Source organism: Schistocerca cancellata, chromosome 5 (assembly GCF_023864275.1).
Source record: "Schistocerca cancellata isolate TAMUIC-IGC-003103 chromosome 5, iqSchCanc2.1, whole genome shotgun sequence".
NCBI classification, from domain to species: domain Eukaryota; kingdom Metazoa; phylum Arthropoda; class Insecta; order Orthoptera; family Acrididae; genus Schistocerca; species Schistocerca cancellata.
In genome coordinates, this window is record NC_064630.1 from 590,806,812 (window position 1) to 590,823,025 (window position 16,214).

The window sequence follows — 16,214 nt, forward strand, 5'->3', positions numbered from 1 at the left end:
TGCACTGTTGATGACAAGCTATGGGTACTTTGCATTCCAGCCGATTTTGTTAATAAGCTCATTTGGTACATTCATTTCAGCTACGCACATTTTGGCCCACGAAAATGTTATCATATTCTTCGAACGACTTGTTATTTTAACAATATGGAAAAGAGAATTCGAAGAGTCTTGTCTATTTGTAAACTTTATCAAAAGGCGAAACCATCTACTATCTCACATCGTGCTCCGTTATTTCCTATTATTCCTTCTAAATTAAAAGAATTTGCTGCTGTTGATCTCTTGGGACCCCTTGTCAGAACATCGAATGGATTTTCGTACGTTCTAGTCGCTGTTGAACTTACTTCAAAATTTGTTTCTTTCACTCCGTTACGTAAAGCCACTGGACGGTCTGTATCCAACGCCTTTGTTAAAAATTTCTTACGTGAAGTTGGACACGTTAGTAAAGTCATTTCAGATAACGGACCGCAATTCAGATCTGCTGTTTGGTCACGCATGCTTCGGAATCATAAAATCAAACCTGTTTTTATTTCATTGTATTCACCACATTGTAACCCGTCTGAACGGATTATGAAAGAAATCAGTAAGCTTTGCAGACTTTATTGTCACAGAAAGCATCAGCATTGGGACAGATATTTACACTTATTTCAAAATGTGCTGAATGAAATGCCTCATGATTCCACTGCTTTACCACCTACTCTTGTACTGAAGAATGTAGAACCTCCGAACAGAATCAGAGAGCTTGTACCTTTCCCGAATACACGTAAACTGCGACACAAAGACATAATTGATTTGGCTCTTAAAAATATAAAATCTGCAGCAGAGAAAAGGAGAAAACTACACGGTAAAGCAAATGCAAAGAAATTATATATTGGTCAGAAAGTTCTCATTAAAGCTCATTCATTGTCACATAAGAAGAAACACTTGAGTCACAAATTCTTTCTAGTTTACAATGGACCTTACAGAATCCGACGTATGCCACATGATAATTGCGTTGAAGTTGAAACTCTGCGTACTAGGAAGAGTAAAGGTTTACACCACATTTCTCATGTAAAACCATTTATTGACAGATAATCTGCTTTTTAACTTAGTCTTTGCAATTTTCACTTCACGCTACTTGTACAATTTGTCACACTGAGAAACTGTTAACACGCAACATTTTGGTTTGCTTACGAGTGGATTCTGGATTTGAGGTGCTTTATGTGAAATGCCAGATGACACAGTGGTTAGTTTATGTGACAGCTACACGATTATATCACGATGTTACTAATGAGTGACAATTTACAATGTCGCTTTTGCGGTGTATCTGTTTTATATCTGCACAGTTTTTTCTGAATTCTTCTATAAAGTGAGACATGTTTTAGTGGTGACTTTTGTGCTATTGCTACAAGGAGACAGCCTTTTCCGTAGGACAACAATACGTTACAGCACAGTACTTTCCTCATCACGGCAATAAGCGTAATAACTAAGAAATCTATACGCAAAGCATTTCACTTTTGTGTATCATGAGGTAAGTACATTGACTTCTGCAGAACTTAGCTTTCGGAGGACAATAACTACGACACTTCCCAGAGATTATCTTACAGCAAGACGCATATTTAGCGCTACAGGACACGTATTTGAGTGATTAATTTTGTACTTAAAACATTTATTTTTAAAGAGTTTTGAATTACAAAGAAAGTTTTTCGTGATACATTTCATTCCATTGCTGTAATCTGTAACACCTGAGGGTATAATTACAATAAACCTCAGGGGGGTACACGCCTACTTTGTGTACCATGTGTTTGGCAAGCACAAGGAGCCCTAGCTAATATGGTATTTGCTTATACAATTTAACACATCGGTACCATATTTCTCTAACACATAAATTACACAGCTATCTGATCATTTAACAGAGAAACAAACATCCTTTTACTACGTCAGTGACACATGTTTACGCAATTACAGAGTTGGATTACTTCACACTTAAGAAATTGTACTTTGTCTGTACTTTGTGAACTGTTCATATTTTTTTGGTACCATTGTGATACTATGAGAGCTTTGAATGATGTATTTGGTATGAGATCATGATTTTTAAAGTACGTTTGAGGTAGATGACACTACTGAAATGAGCATAGAATTTTCTTTAGGTTTTGAAATCATTGGAGGAAGCTACGACGTTTTTGACATTTGACTGAGGTGTTATGATGTTATTTTTACGACGACGATGTGTATTATGCTGTTGAGGTATGTTTATGTCAATAAAATTCTTGACCTGTGAAATGTTTTTATATGAGACTGTCACTGTAGCGGAAACCACTGTCGTAAATATTTCCGTAAGAAAGTTAAGTGACCACCTGCACATAATGTGACGTGGGCACCCAGGTGTGTCAGACACCTGGAGAACAAGCCTTTTCAGACGCTCAGGTAGAAAAGAAAGCCATTAGGGTGTGCCAGAGGCACAGGTGGAAGAGAAGGACAAAGAGAGGCCTATATATCTGTTAATGACATTCCTTTGTAGAGGGCATCGCTAATGCGACACCCTCGTCACTTAAAAACATATGATTTTTGTAATGCGTTGTGGGCACACAGCTGTGTCAAACACCTGGAGAATAAGCCATTAGGATGTGCCTTTCATCGCTAATGCGACACCCTCGTTACTTAAAAACATATGATTACTCACACTTTGTGCTAATTATTGAAATGCTTATGAATTGATGGGAAATATTCGTACATCTGCTCACCTGATTATGACAAGTGTCTTTCTACGAGAGTTGAGAGCCATTAACTTATGAAACGAAATGCCACATGACTATTGAATGATATTTTTATGCTTTGGTTTGCGTAATTGCTTATTTCATTTGATATCTGGTTTCCAGCTGTGTTGCAGCATTGCTTTTATAAAATGAAATGCATTTGCTAATGTGAACTCTTTCTGTCAACAGATCTATTAAATAATTATTTTATGATCCACATTCTTTAAAAAAGGAGCACTTGGAAAGGAAAGAACAATAAGAAGGAACTAATAACAGTAACACATAATTTTCTTTTCAAGTACATGGTAATATTTTTTTTACAATAAGTTGTTATGGTGCACCACTTTAATTACATAGACATTAAGATGTGAATATGCTTTTCCCTTGTCTGCATTGTTGTTTTTACTGTAATATTTTTTCTGCTTGAGCTATGTCATGTTTAGGTATAAGTTGCTGCTGTTTGCCAGGCATAGTGTTACTGAATTTGACTTTGTGTTACTCTTCTAAGCTAGTTTTTCTTGTTTCCTGCATTGCCTTATATTAGTTGTAATATTGCACTTGCTTTGCTAATTTATGCTGCTTGCTTTGTCATTTCTATTTTTTGTCATTGATGTTTGTGTTAATTATTTTTTTTTTGCTGCATTGCCTCGTCCCTTGGTATATATATCTGAGCTCAGTAGATTTAAGTTAGCTTAAGAGGGGGTAGACTATATAAGAAACTGACTATGGAGAATAGGTAAAGAATGCATTGCGAAGAAAGATTTGGGCCCCAATGAGTATTGTACAATCAGAAATAATTATTTTGAAAGAAATATGAATAGAATACAGGAACGAGGTATAGGTAGGATTTTCTTGTAAATAAATGATGGTGTAAGCAATATGTGAACATATAAATACAGAAAGCATGCTTAGATAGGATTTTTTTGGTGGAAGCAAAGGTTGAAATAAGACGAACGATCTATGGAATGAAGGGAGATCTCCAAGCAAAATACTGCAGTAAAACAAACCCTGTCCTTTCCTCTTTGCTGTTTTTTCCCAATATGTAATTGTGTGTTGTCCTTTCCTTTTGGTGTTATCCCACTATGTGTTTGGGTACCCGTGTGTATTTGTGTTTTTCCTGTCTTTATGTGTTTAGCTGATGAGAGCTATGTTGTAGAATTTTTCTAATACTCTGTTATTTTCTTTGTAAAGATGCTTAGACTTTATTTATTCTGCTTTGTTTTAATGCTCATGTGTGAAGTTGACGTTTCAAAAGTTATTCTGATCTTTTATGTATGTACTCATGTCATCATTCCTGTAACACTGATGTATATGTTTATTTCTATTCTTTTGTAAAGCCCCTATTACTACAAATATTATCTGTATTGTTATGTTTTTAATGATGTATTTTGTATCTTTGTAATTGTATTCTTATGTTATATAATTTTAATTGACACCAGTTCATCATATTATTAACTTGTAAGCATTCATTTCACTGCACACATTCTGTTGGTCATAGTATATGGACAATATGTGAGAAGTAGGGACTGTTAGTGTTTGCACGTGTGTTACTAATTCAGCAAGGGACTGGATAACAGCATTGCTGGTTCTAAGGACAATTCCCAAAAACTTTGTGCGTGCACAAGTGGTGGTTTATGGACTTGCTATCTTCTCTGCAAGACTCTTCGATGGTGATTGTGCACCTGCACAGTCGCAGCAGATGGCTGCTGGCCATCTCTACCAGGACTACAGTGGGTCTACACCTTTGCTGACTCACCAGTACCACAGTTTCTACAAGGACTGCAGTGGGTCTGCACCTCTGGTGGCCCACCAATACCATACTCTCTACCAGGACTGCAGTTGGTCTGCTCTGTGATGACCTATCTACCAATATTCGTCAGAACTTCGAATGACTCTGCTGTGGGTTTGCTCCATTGTGGCCCATTACCTGTCAGCATTTCAAGAGTCAGCACTGTCTTTCCGTTGGAAGGACAACACTACTTCTTCAATACTACATGGAAATCCACTACTTCTGTGTGCAATTTCTTTTACTAATGAGAAACTGTAATTACTATTATTATGAACAATCTGGACTGTCTTTATGGACTGTGAGAAAATTTTAGCTGTTGACCAACATTGTATTAATAAGTGTGTGCATTTGATATCTTTGTGATTGTAATTATGAAAAATTTTTTCAAATCTGTATTGGCCAGTGCCCAACACCATTTGTAAAAATTTTTTGTGGGGAGCATGGGGGCTATGTAAGTTTGCTGTTTATGTTTTTATGTAAGTAGGCTGTTTATGTTTTCTTTATGTAAGTTTGCTGTTTATGTTTTTTTATTGGCAACGTTACGTAGCACTCTCTATATGAAAAGTTTGAATTGTTGTCTGCCATTGTTGTCATGAACTGCTATAGCTGGATGCGAACAGCGCGTAGCGCTGGGCAGTTGGAGGTGAGCCGCCAGCAGTGGTGGACGTGGGGAGAGAGATGGCCGAGTTTTGATAATCTGTAAGACTGGATGTCAATTATGAATATTAAGGTAAATACATTGTTTGTTCTCTAATAATATCTTTCATTTGCTAACTATCCCTATCAGTAGTTAGTGCCTCCAGTAGTTTGAATCTTTTATTTAGCTGGCAGTAGTGGCACTCGCTGTATTGCAGTAGTTCGAGCAGCGAAGATTTTTGTGAGGTAAGTGATTTGTAAAAGGTATAGGTTAAAGTTAGTCAGGGCCATTGTTTTGTAGGGGTTATTGAAAGTCAGATTGCGTTGCGCTAAAAATTATTGTGTGCCAGGTTAAGCACAGTCTTGTACAATTGTTCTAAGGGGACGTTTCAAACGCTACTTTATAACAATAACAAAACGAAACAACATCCGCAAATTATCAGACCAAACTGCAATTCCATATGGCCGAGTCCTTTAGCTGTGCCCTTCGTTTGGCTTGGATGACGACGTACGTGCCGGCCGGAGTGGCCGTGTGGTTCTAGGCGCTTCAGTCTGGAACCGCGTGACCGCTATGGTCGCAGGTTTGAATCCTGCCTCGGGCATGGATGTGTGTGATGTCCTTATGTTAGTTAGGTTCAAGTAGTTCTAAGTTCTAGGGGACTGATGACCACAGATGTTAAGTCCCACAGTGCTCAGAGCCATTTGAACCATTTTTGAACGACGTACGTTCGGCCGAATCCACCTTCTGTCTTTCGTTGGCCTAGTGTGTACGCACCTTAAAGGAACTTTTCAAGTGGAGATCGAATTACAATTTGCCCGAAGGTTGTGTACGTGAGTCTTATCACGATCTTTTTGTCTTTAAGAAAGGTCGTCATTGACATGAGGGACAGGAAGAGTCATACCGGCGGATCGCCTTTTGAAAACTGAAATCTGTGCAGGATCGAAGTCGAAGTGGTAATGCTTTGCTTTGAAAATATCTCTTCTCCTTTCTGAATTCATAACATCTGTACTTTATCCTTATCTAGTTTCTCTGATTACTGCAGCTTTGCTTTTCAACATGTTTAATATTCAATTTCATATTGATCTTGATCTGCTGATTCTTACTACTCTATTATTAGTTGCTGTAATTAATGTGGTGTCACCGCCAGACACCACACTTGCTAGGTGGTAGCCTTTAAATCGGCCGCGGTCCGTTAGTATACGTCGGACCCGCGTGTGGCCACTATCAGTGACTGCAGACCGAGCGCCGCCACACGGCAGGTCTAGAGACACTTCGTAGCACTCGCCCCAGTTTTACAGCCGACTTTGCTAGCGATGGTTCACTGACAAATTACGCTCTCATTTGCCAAGACGATAGTTAGCATAGCCTTCAGCTACGTCATTTGCTACGACCTAGCAAGGCGCCATTACCAGTTACTATTGATGCTGTAAAACATGTACCGTCAAGAGCGAAGTTCACCAATTATGGATTAAAGTTAAGTATTCCAGAAGCTACGTACGTTTTTTGCTAGTCTCAATTCCTTGTCCTGTTCCAGACCTCACGCCAACCTGCGTGAGCTTAAACGCGTGCCTTTCGGCTTCCTTATAGTGGGTTGGCTGTCTTGCCAATCCACAACAAGTGGCGACGAGGCCACACCGCGTTCGTAACTATACTGCCCTGATTTACTTGTGTAATGGGTTCGCCACAATCTCCAGATGTACTGTCCGAATTTTATCGCTTACAGAATCAGCAGACGCAGGCCTTACTGGATGCCCTTGGACAGCTCGTCCAGGGTCAACGTGCAATGCAAAACGATGCGGCAGCCGCCGCTTCACCGCTACCGCAGCCACAACACGCAGTTGCACCAACTTTTCGTCCTTTCGATGCGGAACTGGAAAGCTGGACGGAGTGGTCATGTCAATTTGGATTCCATCTCACCGCCTACAGAATTCAAGGTAATGAGCGGCAGCCTTATCTCCTTTCGTCCGTCGGCGTCCACACATACCGTGTGATAGTCAAATTATTTCCCCGACGTGACATAGCAACTCTGACCTACGATGAACTTTTGTCTGCATTAGATGCATATTTCAAAGAATCAGTCAATGTAGTTGCGAAACGATATACCTTCTTTCGTACAAAACGTACGGCAGGTCAGACTAATAGGGAGTGGGTTGCAACCTTGCAAGGCCTTACTAGGGATTGTGCTTTTGAGTGTCAATGTGGACTCCCTTATTCAGATACTATGGTACGTGATGCAATTGCACAGAACGTTTCTGATGTTCGTATAAGGGAACAGATTTTGAAACTAGTCAATCCCTCCCTTCAACAAGTGATGGACATATTGGATCGGCAGGACACACTTGACTTTGCTCAGGAATCATTTGAAACTTCGCCACCCATGTGTCAGGTTAACCGGCCCGCCGGGCGAGCTGCACGGAACAGTAAACAGTCCTCGCACCCGGCCGCGCCAAAGCCGCCTGGCTCTCAGCCACGTGTACCGCGCCAGCAAGCAAATTCAGTGAAATCATGCCCGCGGTGTGCTACTAGACATTCACGTGAGAATTGCCCGTCACGCCAAGCTATTTGCTTTTTCTGTAATAAAAAAGGCCATGTTCAGAGTGTTTGCCAGAAAAAGCTCAGATTGGACACTCACAACCATTCCAGGCCCTTTGCTTTGCGCCGAATTCGAACCAAGGATACTCAGGGTCGTGAAACTTCGCCTATGGAAATTCATGTAGTTCATTCCACTCCGTCCAGTGCTACTCTGTCTCACGGTGACTGTGTTCGCCCACAAATAGTGTGCGTCGACGTCGCAGGAAATCCCGTCAAGTCGCAATTGATTCTGTACCAGTGTCAGTTCACGTTGCACGAGACAGTCGCTCTTGTCATCAGCAGGACAATAAACTTTTTGTAGACTTGGACATTAACGGCAAAGTGATACCATTCCAGCTCGATACCGGAGCTGCAGTTTCATTGATCAATCACGACACGTACAAACAGCTGGGCACACCTCCGTTGCATGCCACAAATGTTAAGTTAAGTAGTTATTCAGGACAAGCGATCCCTGTGTTAGGACAGTGCAGCCTTCTTGCAACATACAAGGGACAAACAAAACTTGTGTCATTTTACGTCCTTCGTTCTTCTGCTGCAGTGAACTTGTTTGGTTTCGATTTATTTCAGTTGTTTAACTTGTCTATAGTAAATCAGGTCCTCTCAGTGAACCAGACTGTGCCTTCAGACAGTGTTTCTCGTCTATGTGAAGCATTTGCAGACATTTTTGCACTGGGCCTCGGTTGCGCTAAGAACTATAAAGCACATTTGGAACTGAAAGTCAACGCGCAACCGAAATTTTTCAGAGCGCGCAATGTTCCCCACGCATTGCGTGATGAGGTCGCAAAAACATTGCACGATTTGGAATCACAAGGTGTAATTGAACGTGTGCAGGCTTCTCTCTGGGCATCACCCTTAGTAATTTTGCAAAAACCTTCCGGAAAATTGAGACTTTGCGTGGACTTCAAGGCAACAGTGAATCCACAACCAGTGACTGCAACTTTTCCTTTACCCCGTCCGGAAGATCTTTTTGACAAACTGTGCCCGGGTAAATATTTTTCGAAGGAGGACCTAGCAGATGCGTACTTGCAAATACCGGTGTACGAAGAATCCCAGCGCGTTTTGGTGGTTAACACGCATCTTGGTTTGTACCGATTCAAACGACTGCCATTTGGGTGTGCATCCGCCCCTGCATTGTTTCAGCAATATCTACAAACTGTTAGTGCGTCAGTCCCTACTGCAGCAAACTATCTGGACGATAATGTGATCTCCGGAAAGACGGAAGACGAACATTTAACCAATCTCCGAACATTATTTCAGGTCTTGCGACAAAATGGTTTTCGCTTGCGGAAGGACAAATGTGTGTTTTTTGCTCGTAACTTACCCTATCTGGGACATGTCCTTAATGCCCAAGGCACCAGTCCAGAGCACCTCCGTGCCATGCAAGACTTGCCTTCGCCGCAGAATTTGAAGCAGCTACAGAGTGTGCTGGGAAAAATCAATTACTATCATACATATGTGCCACATGCCTCATCCATTTCAGCTCCGCTTCATCGCTTACGCCGTAAAGGTGTTCCGTTCGTCTGGACGACGGAATGCAAACGCGCCTTTCGCCAGTTGAAATCGGCGTTGCTTTCCAATACTTGCCTTAGCCATTCGATCCCCGGAAGCCCCTTTTGTTGATGGTGGATGCATCGGATTTCGGGATCGGTGCTGTGCTTGCGCACAAAGATGGTTCGCACGATCGCCCTATTGCCTTTGCGTCCAAATTGCTCTCGTCTGCGCAAAGAAATTATTCACAGATCGAGAAAGAAGCATTGGCTCTCGTCTTTGGTGTTACAAAGTTTCATGATTTCTTGTATGGTCGTCACTTTACCATCATCACAGACCACAAACCTTTGACATCGCTTTTTCATCCGAACAAGCCTGTACCTCCACGTACGGCGCAGAAATTCATTCGCTGGTCCATTTTCCTCTCGCAGTACCACTACGATATCTTGTATCGGTCCACTGCTAAGCACGGAAACGCCGATGCGTTGTCCCGTTTGCCTGTTGCTGAGGATAGAGCATTCGAATCCTCCGAACTTCCTTGCATGTTCATTGATTCGGAAACCAATGATGTGGTCGAATCGTTTCCGATTGATTTTCGTCGTGTAGCTACAGCCACAGCTGCCGACCCTGTCCTTGCTACCGTTCTGCGTTTCGTTGCTACTCAATGGCCCTTGTCAATGTCAGGGATCGGGGATCCGTTGGTTCGCCGATTTATTGCTCACAAGGAGAGACGTTTTTGTACGACATGGTGTTTTGCTGTTGCGTTCTGATAATGATCAGTCCAGGGTCGTGGTCCCACGTTCGTTACAGTCCTCTGTCTTGCAGCTTCTCCACCAAGGACATTGGGGTATAGTGAGAACGAAACAACTTGCTCGTCAGCACTGTACTTGGTTCGGAATCGATGCCGCGATTACGAATATATGCTCTTCTTGCATGGTGTGTGCCGAACAACAATCAGCACCACTGCGGAAGTTCTTTGCATGGCCAAAAGCCACTTCCCCTTGGCCACGCTTACACATCGATTTTGCTGGTCCGTTCTGGAATGCTCGATGGTTGGTTGTTGTAGATTCATTCAGTAATTTTCCTTTTGTTGTCCGGATGTCTTCCACGACGTCATCTGCCACCATCCAAGCGTTATCTGCTATCTTTTGCATTGAAGGTTCCGTCCGCAGAATTTCAGTCATTCTGCAAGGCCAATGGTATTCAACATCTGACGTCCGCGCCGTTTTCGCCACAGTCAAACGGTGCCGCTGAACGATTGGTCAGGACTTTCAAGTCACAGATGTTGAAGTTAAAAGAGTCGCATTCTCGGGAGGACGCGTTATTACTCTTGATCCAAAATCATGAAATTTGGCAAGAAGCAAGGTTTTACAGTACAGAAAAAAAGAAAAATAAAAACATGTTATTTTTAATTATATCACATGAAGAAATCAGTCTCGAAAATCATGGAATTATCAGGACCGATATATCGCCAGTATCGATATCGATAAGAGGCAGCAATCGACGAGATTCTCGATTCCCGGGAGGGATGGACTATCTAAACTGCGTAAAATAATGAAAGGGTCACTTTTTCGAAACCCCGTAATTGTCTTCCAATGCGACGTAGAAGTCCGAAATTTTGTTCAAAGGTGTCTACAACCTTCCTCTGTAAGGCGCAAAAGCATGGCGCACTGCGACGTCACCTGCAAGGTGTCGACACATGCGAAAAGAAGGTCAGAGCTCAAAAGTTCATGAGGCGTGTAAGATGTGTTAATGATGTCACATGAACATCAAATTTCGACATAATTTTGTCCAGCGCAATAATGGACGTGTCACAGGTCGTCACACTCCCTCTTACCCACATTTCACTCCTTTTATTTTTTTTACGCCTCTTTGACGGAGGTCAGAACGGCGACACGAAGCGTTGAGATCACGCGGTTTTCTTATAAGTGGTCGAGGAAAACATTTCAGACACAACACACTGCCGCTCAGAATCGACACAGAATGGCCACAGGTGAAGACATAAAGGGCTTCAATGAAACCATCCTTTTTCTTGGGGCGTTGATTCTCCCACATCTCGTGGCCTAAAACGACAGTCCTCATTTCGATGAGCAACAGGACGGTGTTCTTGACAACTTTTGACGCTGTTGACTCCTCCGTACGTTACAGCCTCTCTCTAAGGACATTGTGGGGGTGCATCCCTACTGAACGTGATCGCTCCCCTTTGGAGCGCAACGCGACCGTAAATTTTGCTCTCGTGTACGATGAGCGTTTGAAAAGTCCGTGCAACGTCGGAGAGATGGCACTACCGGCGCGGATAGAGGTCATGTTTAGTTAGTAGCATCTTTGGAAAAAACGCACACCAAGTTTCACCCATATTGGTCTATTTCTTTGTGTTTGGCATTCGTGTGAATCATGGAAGTCGAGAGACTGTCAAGCAATGGACGAAAAGAATTTTGTGTGGTGATTAAAAATTACTTTATGAAAGGCAAAACGCCTTAGGAGACTAAAGAGAAGCTTCACAAACAGTACGGTGATTCTGCACCTTCGATTAGAACAGGTTATAAGTGGTTTTCCTCTATTAAAACCTGTGTGTAATGTGTATCCCGTCTCTGACCACTTTATCATCTCCTTTGATAAAACTACATTTCGCAGCAATGGATTTGCAAACGGATAATTCGACAGATAGTGTGCTGGTGGAAAGATAACGTTTATTTCATTGAAAGTAATACTGAATTTCCTCTGTTGGATGTTTGTGTTAGGAGCATCTTTTTTCGCAAAAAAATGAAAAGAAGCAATGTTTCCACTCAGGTTATTATTCGAATACGACGCTTTATGCACCACGATTGAGCAATTTCAACCTAATGATTATTTTCATTTATACATGTACATATGACCATACTCGTGCTACCAGAAAAGAGTAAATGAAATAAAAAATGAAAGAGGAAATGCCGAAACTTATTCCAAGTGCATCATCGATCCAACTGTATATAAACCATATTACAGATCAGGTAACTGTGCTCGCACCAGTTGTCAAATGAACTACACAGCACAAATTTATAGTCCTGGACACATGTGAGACGAGGCCAACAATCCAAATCTGATTTACAAAAACACCTTATTCAAATAGTATACGGCACTAATGGAACCGATACTCATTGTAATAGTTGTTTGATGGTTCAGAGCCTACGAATCAGAACACACGTATCACAAAAAATAGCTGTAGGCTAACCCGGTTTCTGCTCCGCCAGCATAACTTCCTGCGATTCCGTGCCACGAAGCAACCTTAGCTGGTGCTCACCTACGTCATCTTGTCCCGCTCAAGGCCACGAGGCCAAGCGAGAAAGCAAATAGTCCAGTCGCTAGGACTCAGTCCAAGCTCCAGAGAAATATTTTATTCAGTCTCGATGTGACTCTGCTGTAGACTAATAACTCTTTAAATTATACGAGTTCGTAAGTATGAGATAGTACAAGCATATGGGGTGACTCTCCCAAGAGTAGTCAGGTGCATTTTCTCTGGTGTTTCGGCAGTCAATCGCGGTTTGGTTTTTGTGATGTGTAAATGCAGTCAGCCCAAGCAAATTCTGCTCACCGGAAGTTTCATGCGATGTCCAAACATCATTATTTTTAAAGCGCAGTTTTTGGTATCCGTTCGATGAAGCTGTAACAAATCAGCCCAATACGATATTTATTTTATCAGCGTGTATTAACTGGGAGAGTAAAGCATAAAGAATAAACCAGTACTCTAGTGGCCACAGCACCGCCTCGCTCCACACTGACTGCTACTGCCACGCAGCGGCACTACTCAGTACTAATTATTCTTCGTGTTTTACTGTCCCTGTTAATTCATATCAACAAAACGGTATCGCAGAAATTTCGCTTTAAATGTATTTTGTTTGTACTGGGAAACAAACCGACGCTTTCCATTGATGCTGCGTGTCGCATGGAAGATGCGATGAGCACTATTTGTTTGGGCAAATTCCAGCAACACAACGCAAAAAGCAGACTGCAGATTTCTGCCGAACCAGCAGATACAAAAAGCGTCTGACTACTCTTAGGAGGGACATCTGGTATATGCATACTAGCTCCGTACACGATGAAAAGTTTGAAAGAATGTATAATTTAAAATATATGTATAATTTTAAAATATTCAGAGAGTTGAGCAAGACGAAAATCTACTTGTGGGGTGGCGTAATTTGATAGTACGAAAAGGGAGAGAAGGAACAATAGTGGGAAGAAACGGACTGTTGACAGGGAATGAAGGGGGAAGCTCCTCAAGGATTATGCAAGAGTTGACGAGTACATCAAAAGGAGATTTAGGCAACGAATGACTGAGATATATGAAGGAACACAAAAGAAGAACGGCTAACTCTGAGAGAGGCGAAGGCAGGAGACAAACAAATAGGCAAAACAACAATATCCAGTACAAATACCTGGATAACAGACGACATATTGAATTTAAATGGCGGCAGGGAAAAATATAAAAATTCAACGTATGCAACAGGCAAGAGGGAACAGAGACGTTTAAAAATGGGATTAACAGAAAGTGCAGAATGGCTACGCAGTAATGGTCAGAGGAGAAATGTAAGGCTATACAAGCATGGCAGAGTATGAGAAAGACTGATACTGCGAGTAGGAAAATTAAAGCAACGTCTGGAGAACTGAGTACCAGCTGTAGAAATATCGAACTTCAGATAGCATGCCAGTACTAAAATAAAGGCTATCATGTGGAGGGAATACATAGAGGGATAAAAGCAGGAAGACTGACACATGGCGGGAATACATAAAGGGGCTATACGAAGAAAACGAACTCGAATACAATATTATGGAAAAGTAAATGGAAGCGGATGAAGATCAGATAGGAGATATGATATTGCCAGAAGTATTCGACGGAGCACTAAAAGACCTAAGTCGAAACACGACACCTGCAGCAGATGACATTCCCACAAAATTATTGAGATCTTTCGACCGCTACGGTCGCAGGCTCGAATCCTGCCTCGGGCATGGATGTGTGTGATGTCCTTAGGTTAGTAAGGTTTAAGTAGTTCTAAGTTCTAGGGGACTGATGACCTCAGATGTTAAGTCCCAGAGTGCTCAGAGCCATTTGAACCATTTATTGAGATTTTTAGCAGAAGGTATCATGAAAAAGCTATTTCAGCTGCTATGTAAGATATATGAGACATACGAAATACCGTCATTTTTCGCTTCAAGGCGAATGTAATATTTACGGTAACAAAGAAGGAAGGAATATTATCAGATCGACATTAAATACATCATATTTGCTAAATAGTGACATGGGTTATTTACTGAATAATCGAAAAACTAGCAGAAGCCGGCATCGGAGAAGATCAGCTTGGATTCCGGAGAAATGAAGGAACACGAGGAGCAATACCGACCCTACCGCTTACCGTAGAAGATAGGTCAAGGAAAGGCAAAACCAATGTTTATTGAATCTAGATATTTAGAGAAAGGAAAATACTTTCTATAGCCAAGATGGCAAAAATTCTTCATTTTCGACAGCCGGTTTCGACAGACTTTGCTGTCATATTCTGGTCTTCAAAAATTTTTGTTACAAAACGTATTTATTTTAAGTTAGAATCTCATGCCATGTTTCCACATTAATGGTTAAAATGTAACACATTATACAAAGGTCTCTCAGAAATAAAATATTTACAATTGAAAAGCATATTGTGCACATGGCCATGTCCGTATATTTAGCGTTCACAAATGATTGCTAAGTCTTAAAAATTACAATACACAATAAAATGCGCATTTGCACATCTGTTTACGTTTCTTTTACATGTTCCATTCCTTGATGATATACCTTAGAAGAGGATCATAATGCGCTACATTTTATCCACTAAAATGGCAACATAGCATGAGGCTCTAACTCACAATGAACACGTTTTGTAACAGTTAAGTCTGTCGAAACCAGCTCTACTAAGACACCAACGCCGAAATAGCAAATATACCAACGCTGTTACGCGGTGCAAAACTGTAACGACACGACACGGTAACGCACTCGTATTAAATAAGATTTTAAGGGATAACGAAAATAAAGAAGAAATTTTGCGATCTTGGGTACAGAAAGTAAAACACATCACTTCTTCTAATTTCTCAACACGAAAAAATTCAATTTCGAGAAAGTTTTTGACAATATTGACTGGACTACGCTTTTCGAAATTCTGAAAGTAGCGGAGGGAAAGTACGGGGAGTGAAAGGTTATCTGCGAAATATACAGAAACCAAACTGCAGGTATTAAGAGAGGAAGAAAACGAAACAGAAAGAGTTTTTGAGAACTGACTGAAACAGGATTGAAGCCAATCTCTAGTGTAATTCCATCTGCACATAGAGCAATCGATAATAAAAAAGAAAAAAGCGGAAATTGGCTAGTAAATTAAAGTTCAAGGAGAGAAAACTAAGCCTTCGAATTTTGCCGATGTCACTGCAATTCTATCGGAGACGTCAAGAAACATGGAAGATCAGTAGAGTGGAGTGGATAGTGTCTTGAAAAGAGTTTACAAGAAGAATGTTGACAAAAGTAAAGCAAGGATGGAGGAATGTATCCAAATTGGATGAAGGAATGTATCCAAATTAAATCAGACGATGCTGCGGGAATTGTGTTACTAAAAAAAACACGAATTTTCCTACTTGGGCAGCAGAACAACTATGGATGGAAAGGTGGAAGGGATATAAAGCAAGAAAAACGCCTCTGAAAAAGGGAAATTTGGTAACACAGAATATAAATTGAAGTGTTGGAAAATATTTTATGAAGATTTTTATCTGGAATGTAGACTTGTACGAACGTAAAACTGATCCACAAAACACTCCTGGAAATGGAAAAAAGAACACATTGACACCGGTGTGTCAGACCCACCATACTTGCTCCGGACACTGCGAGAGGGCTGTACAAGCAATGATCACACGCACGGCACAGCGGACACACCAGGAACCGCGGTGTTGGCCGTCGAATGGCGCTAGCTGCGCAGCATTTGTG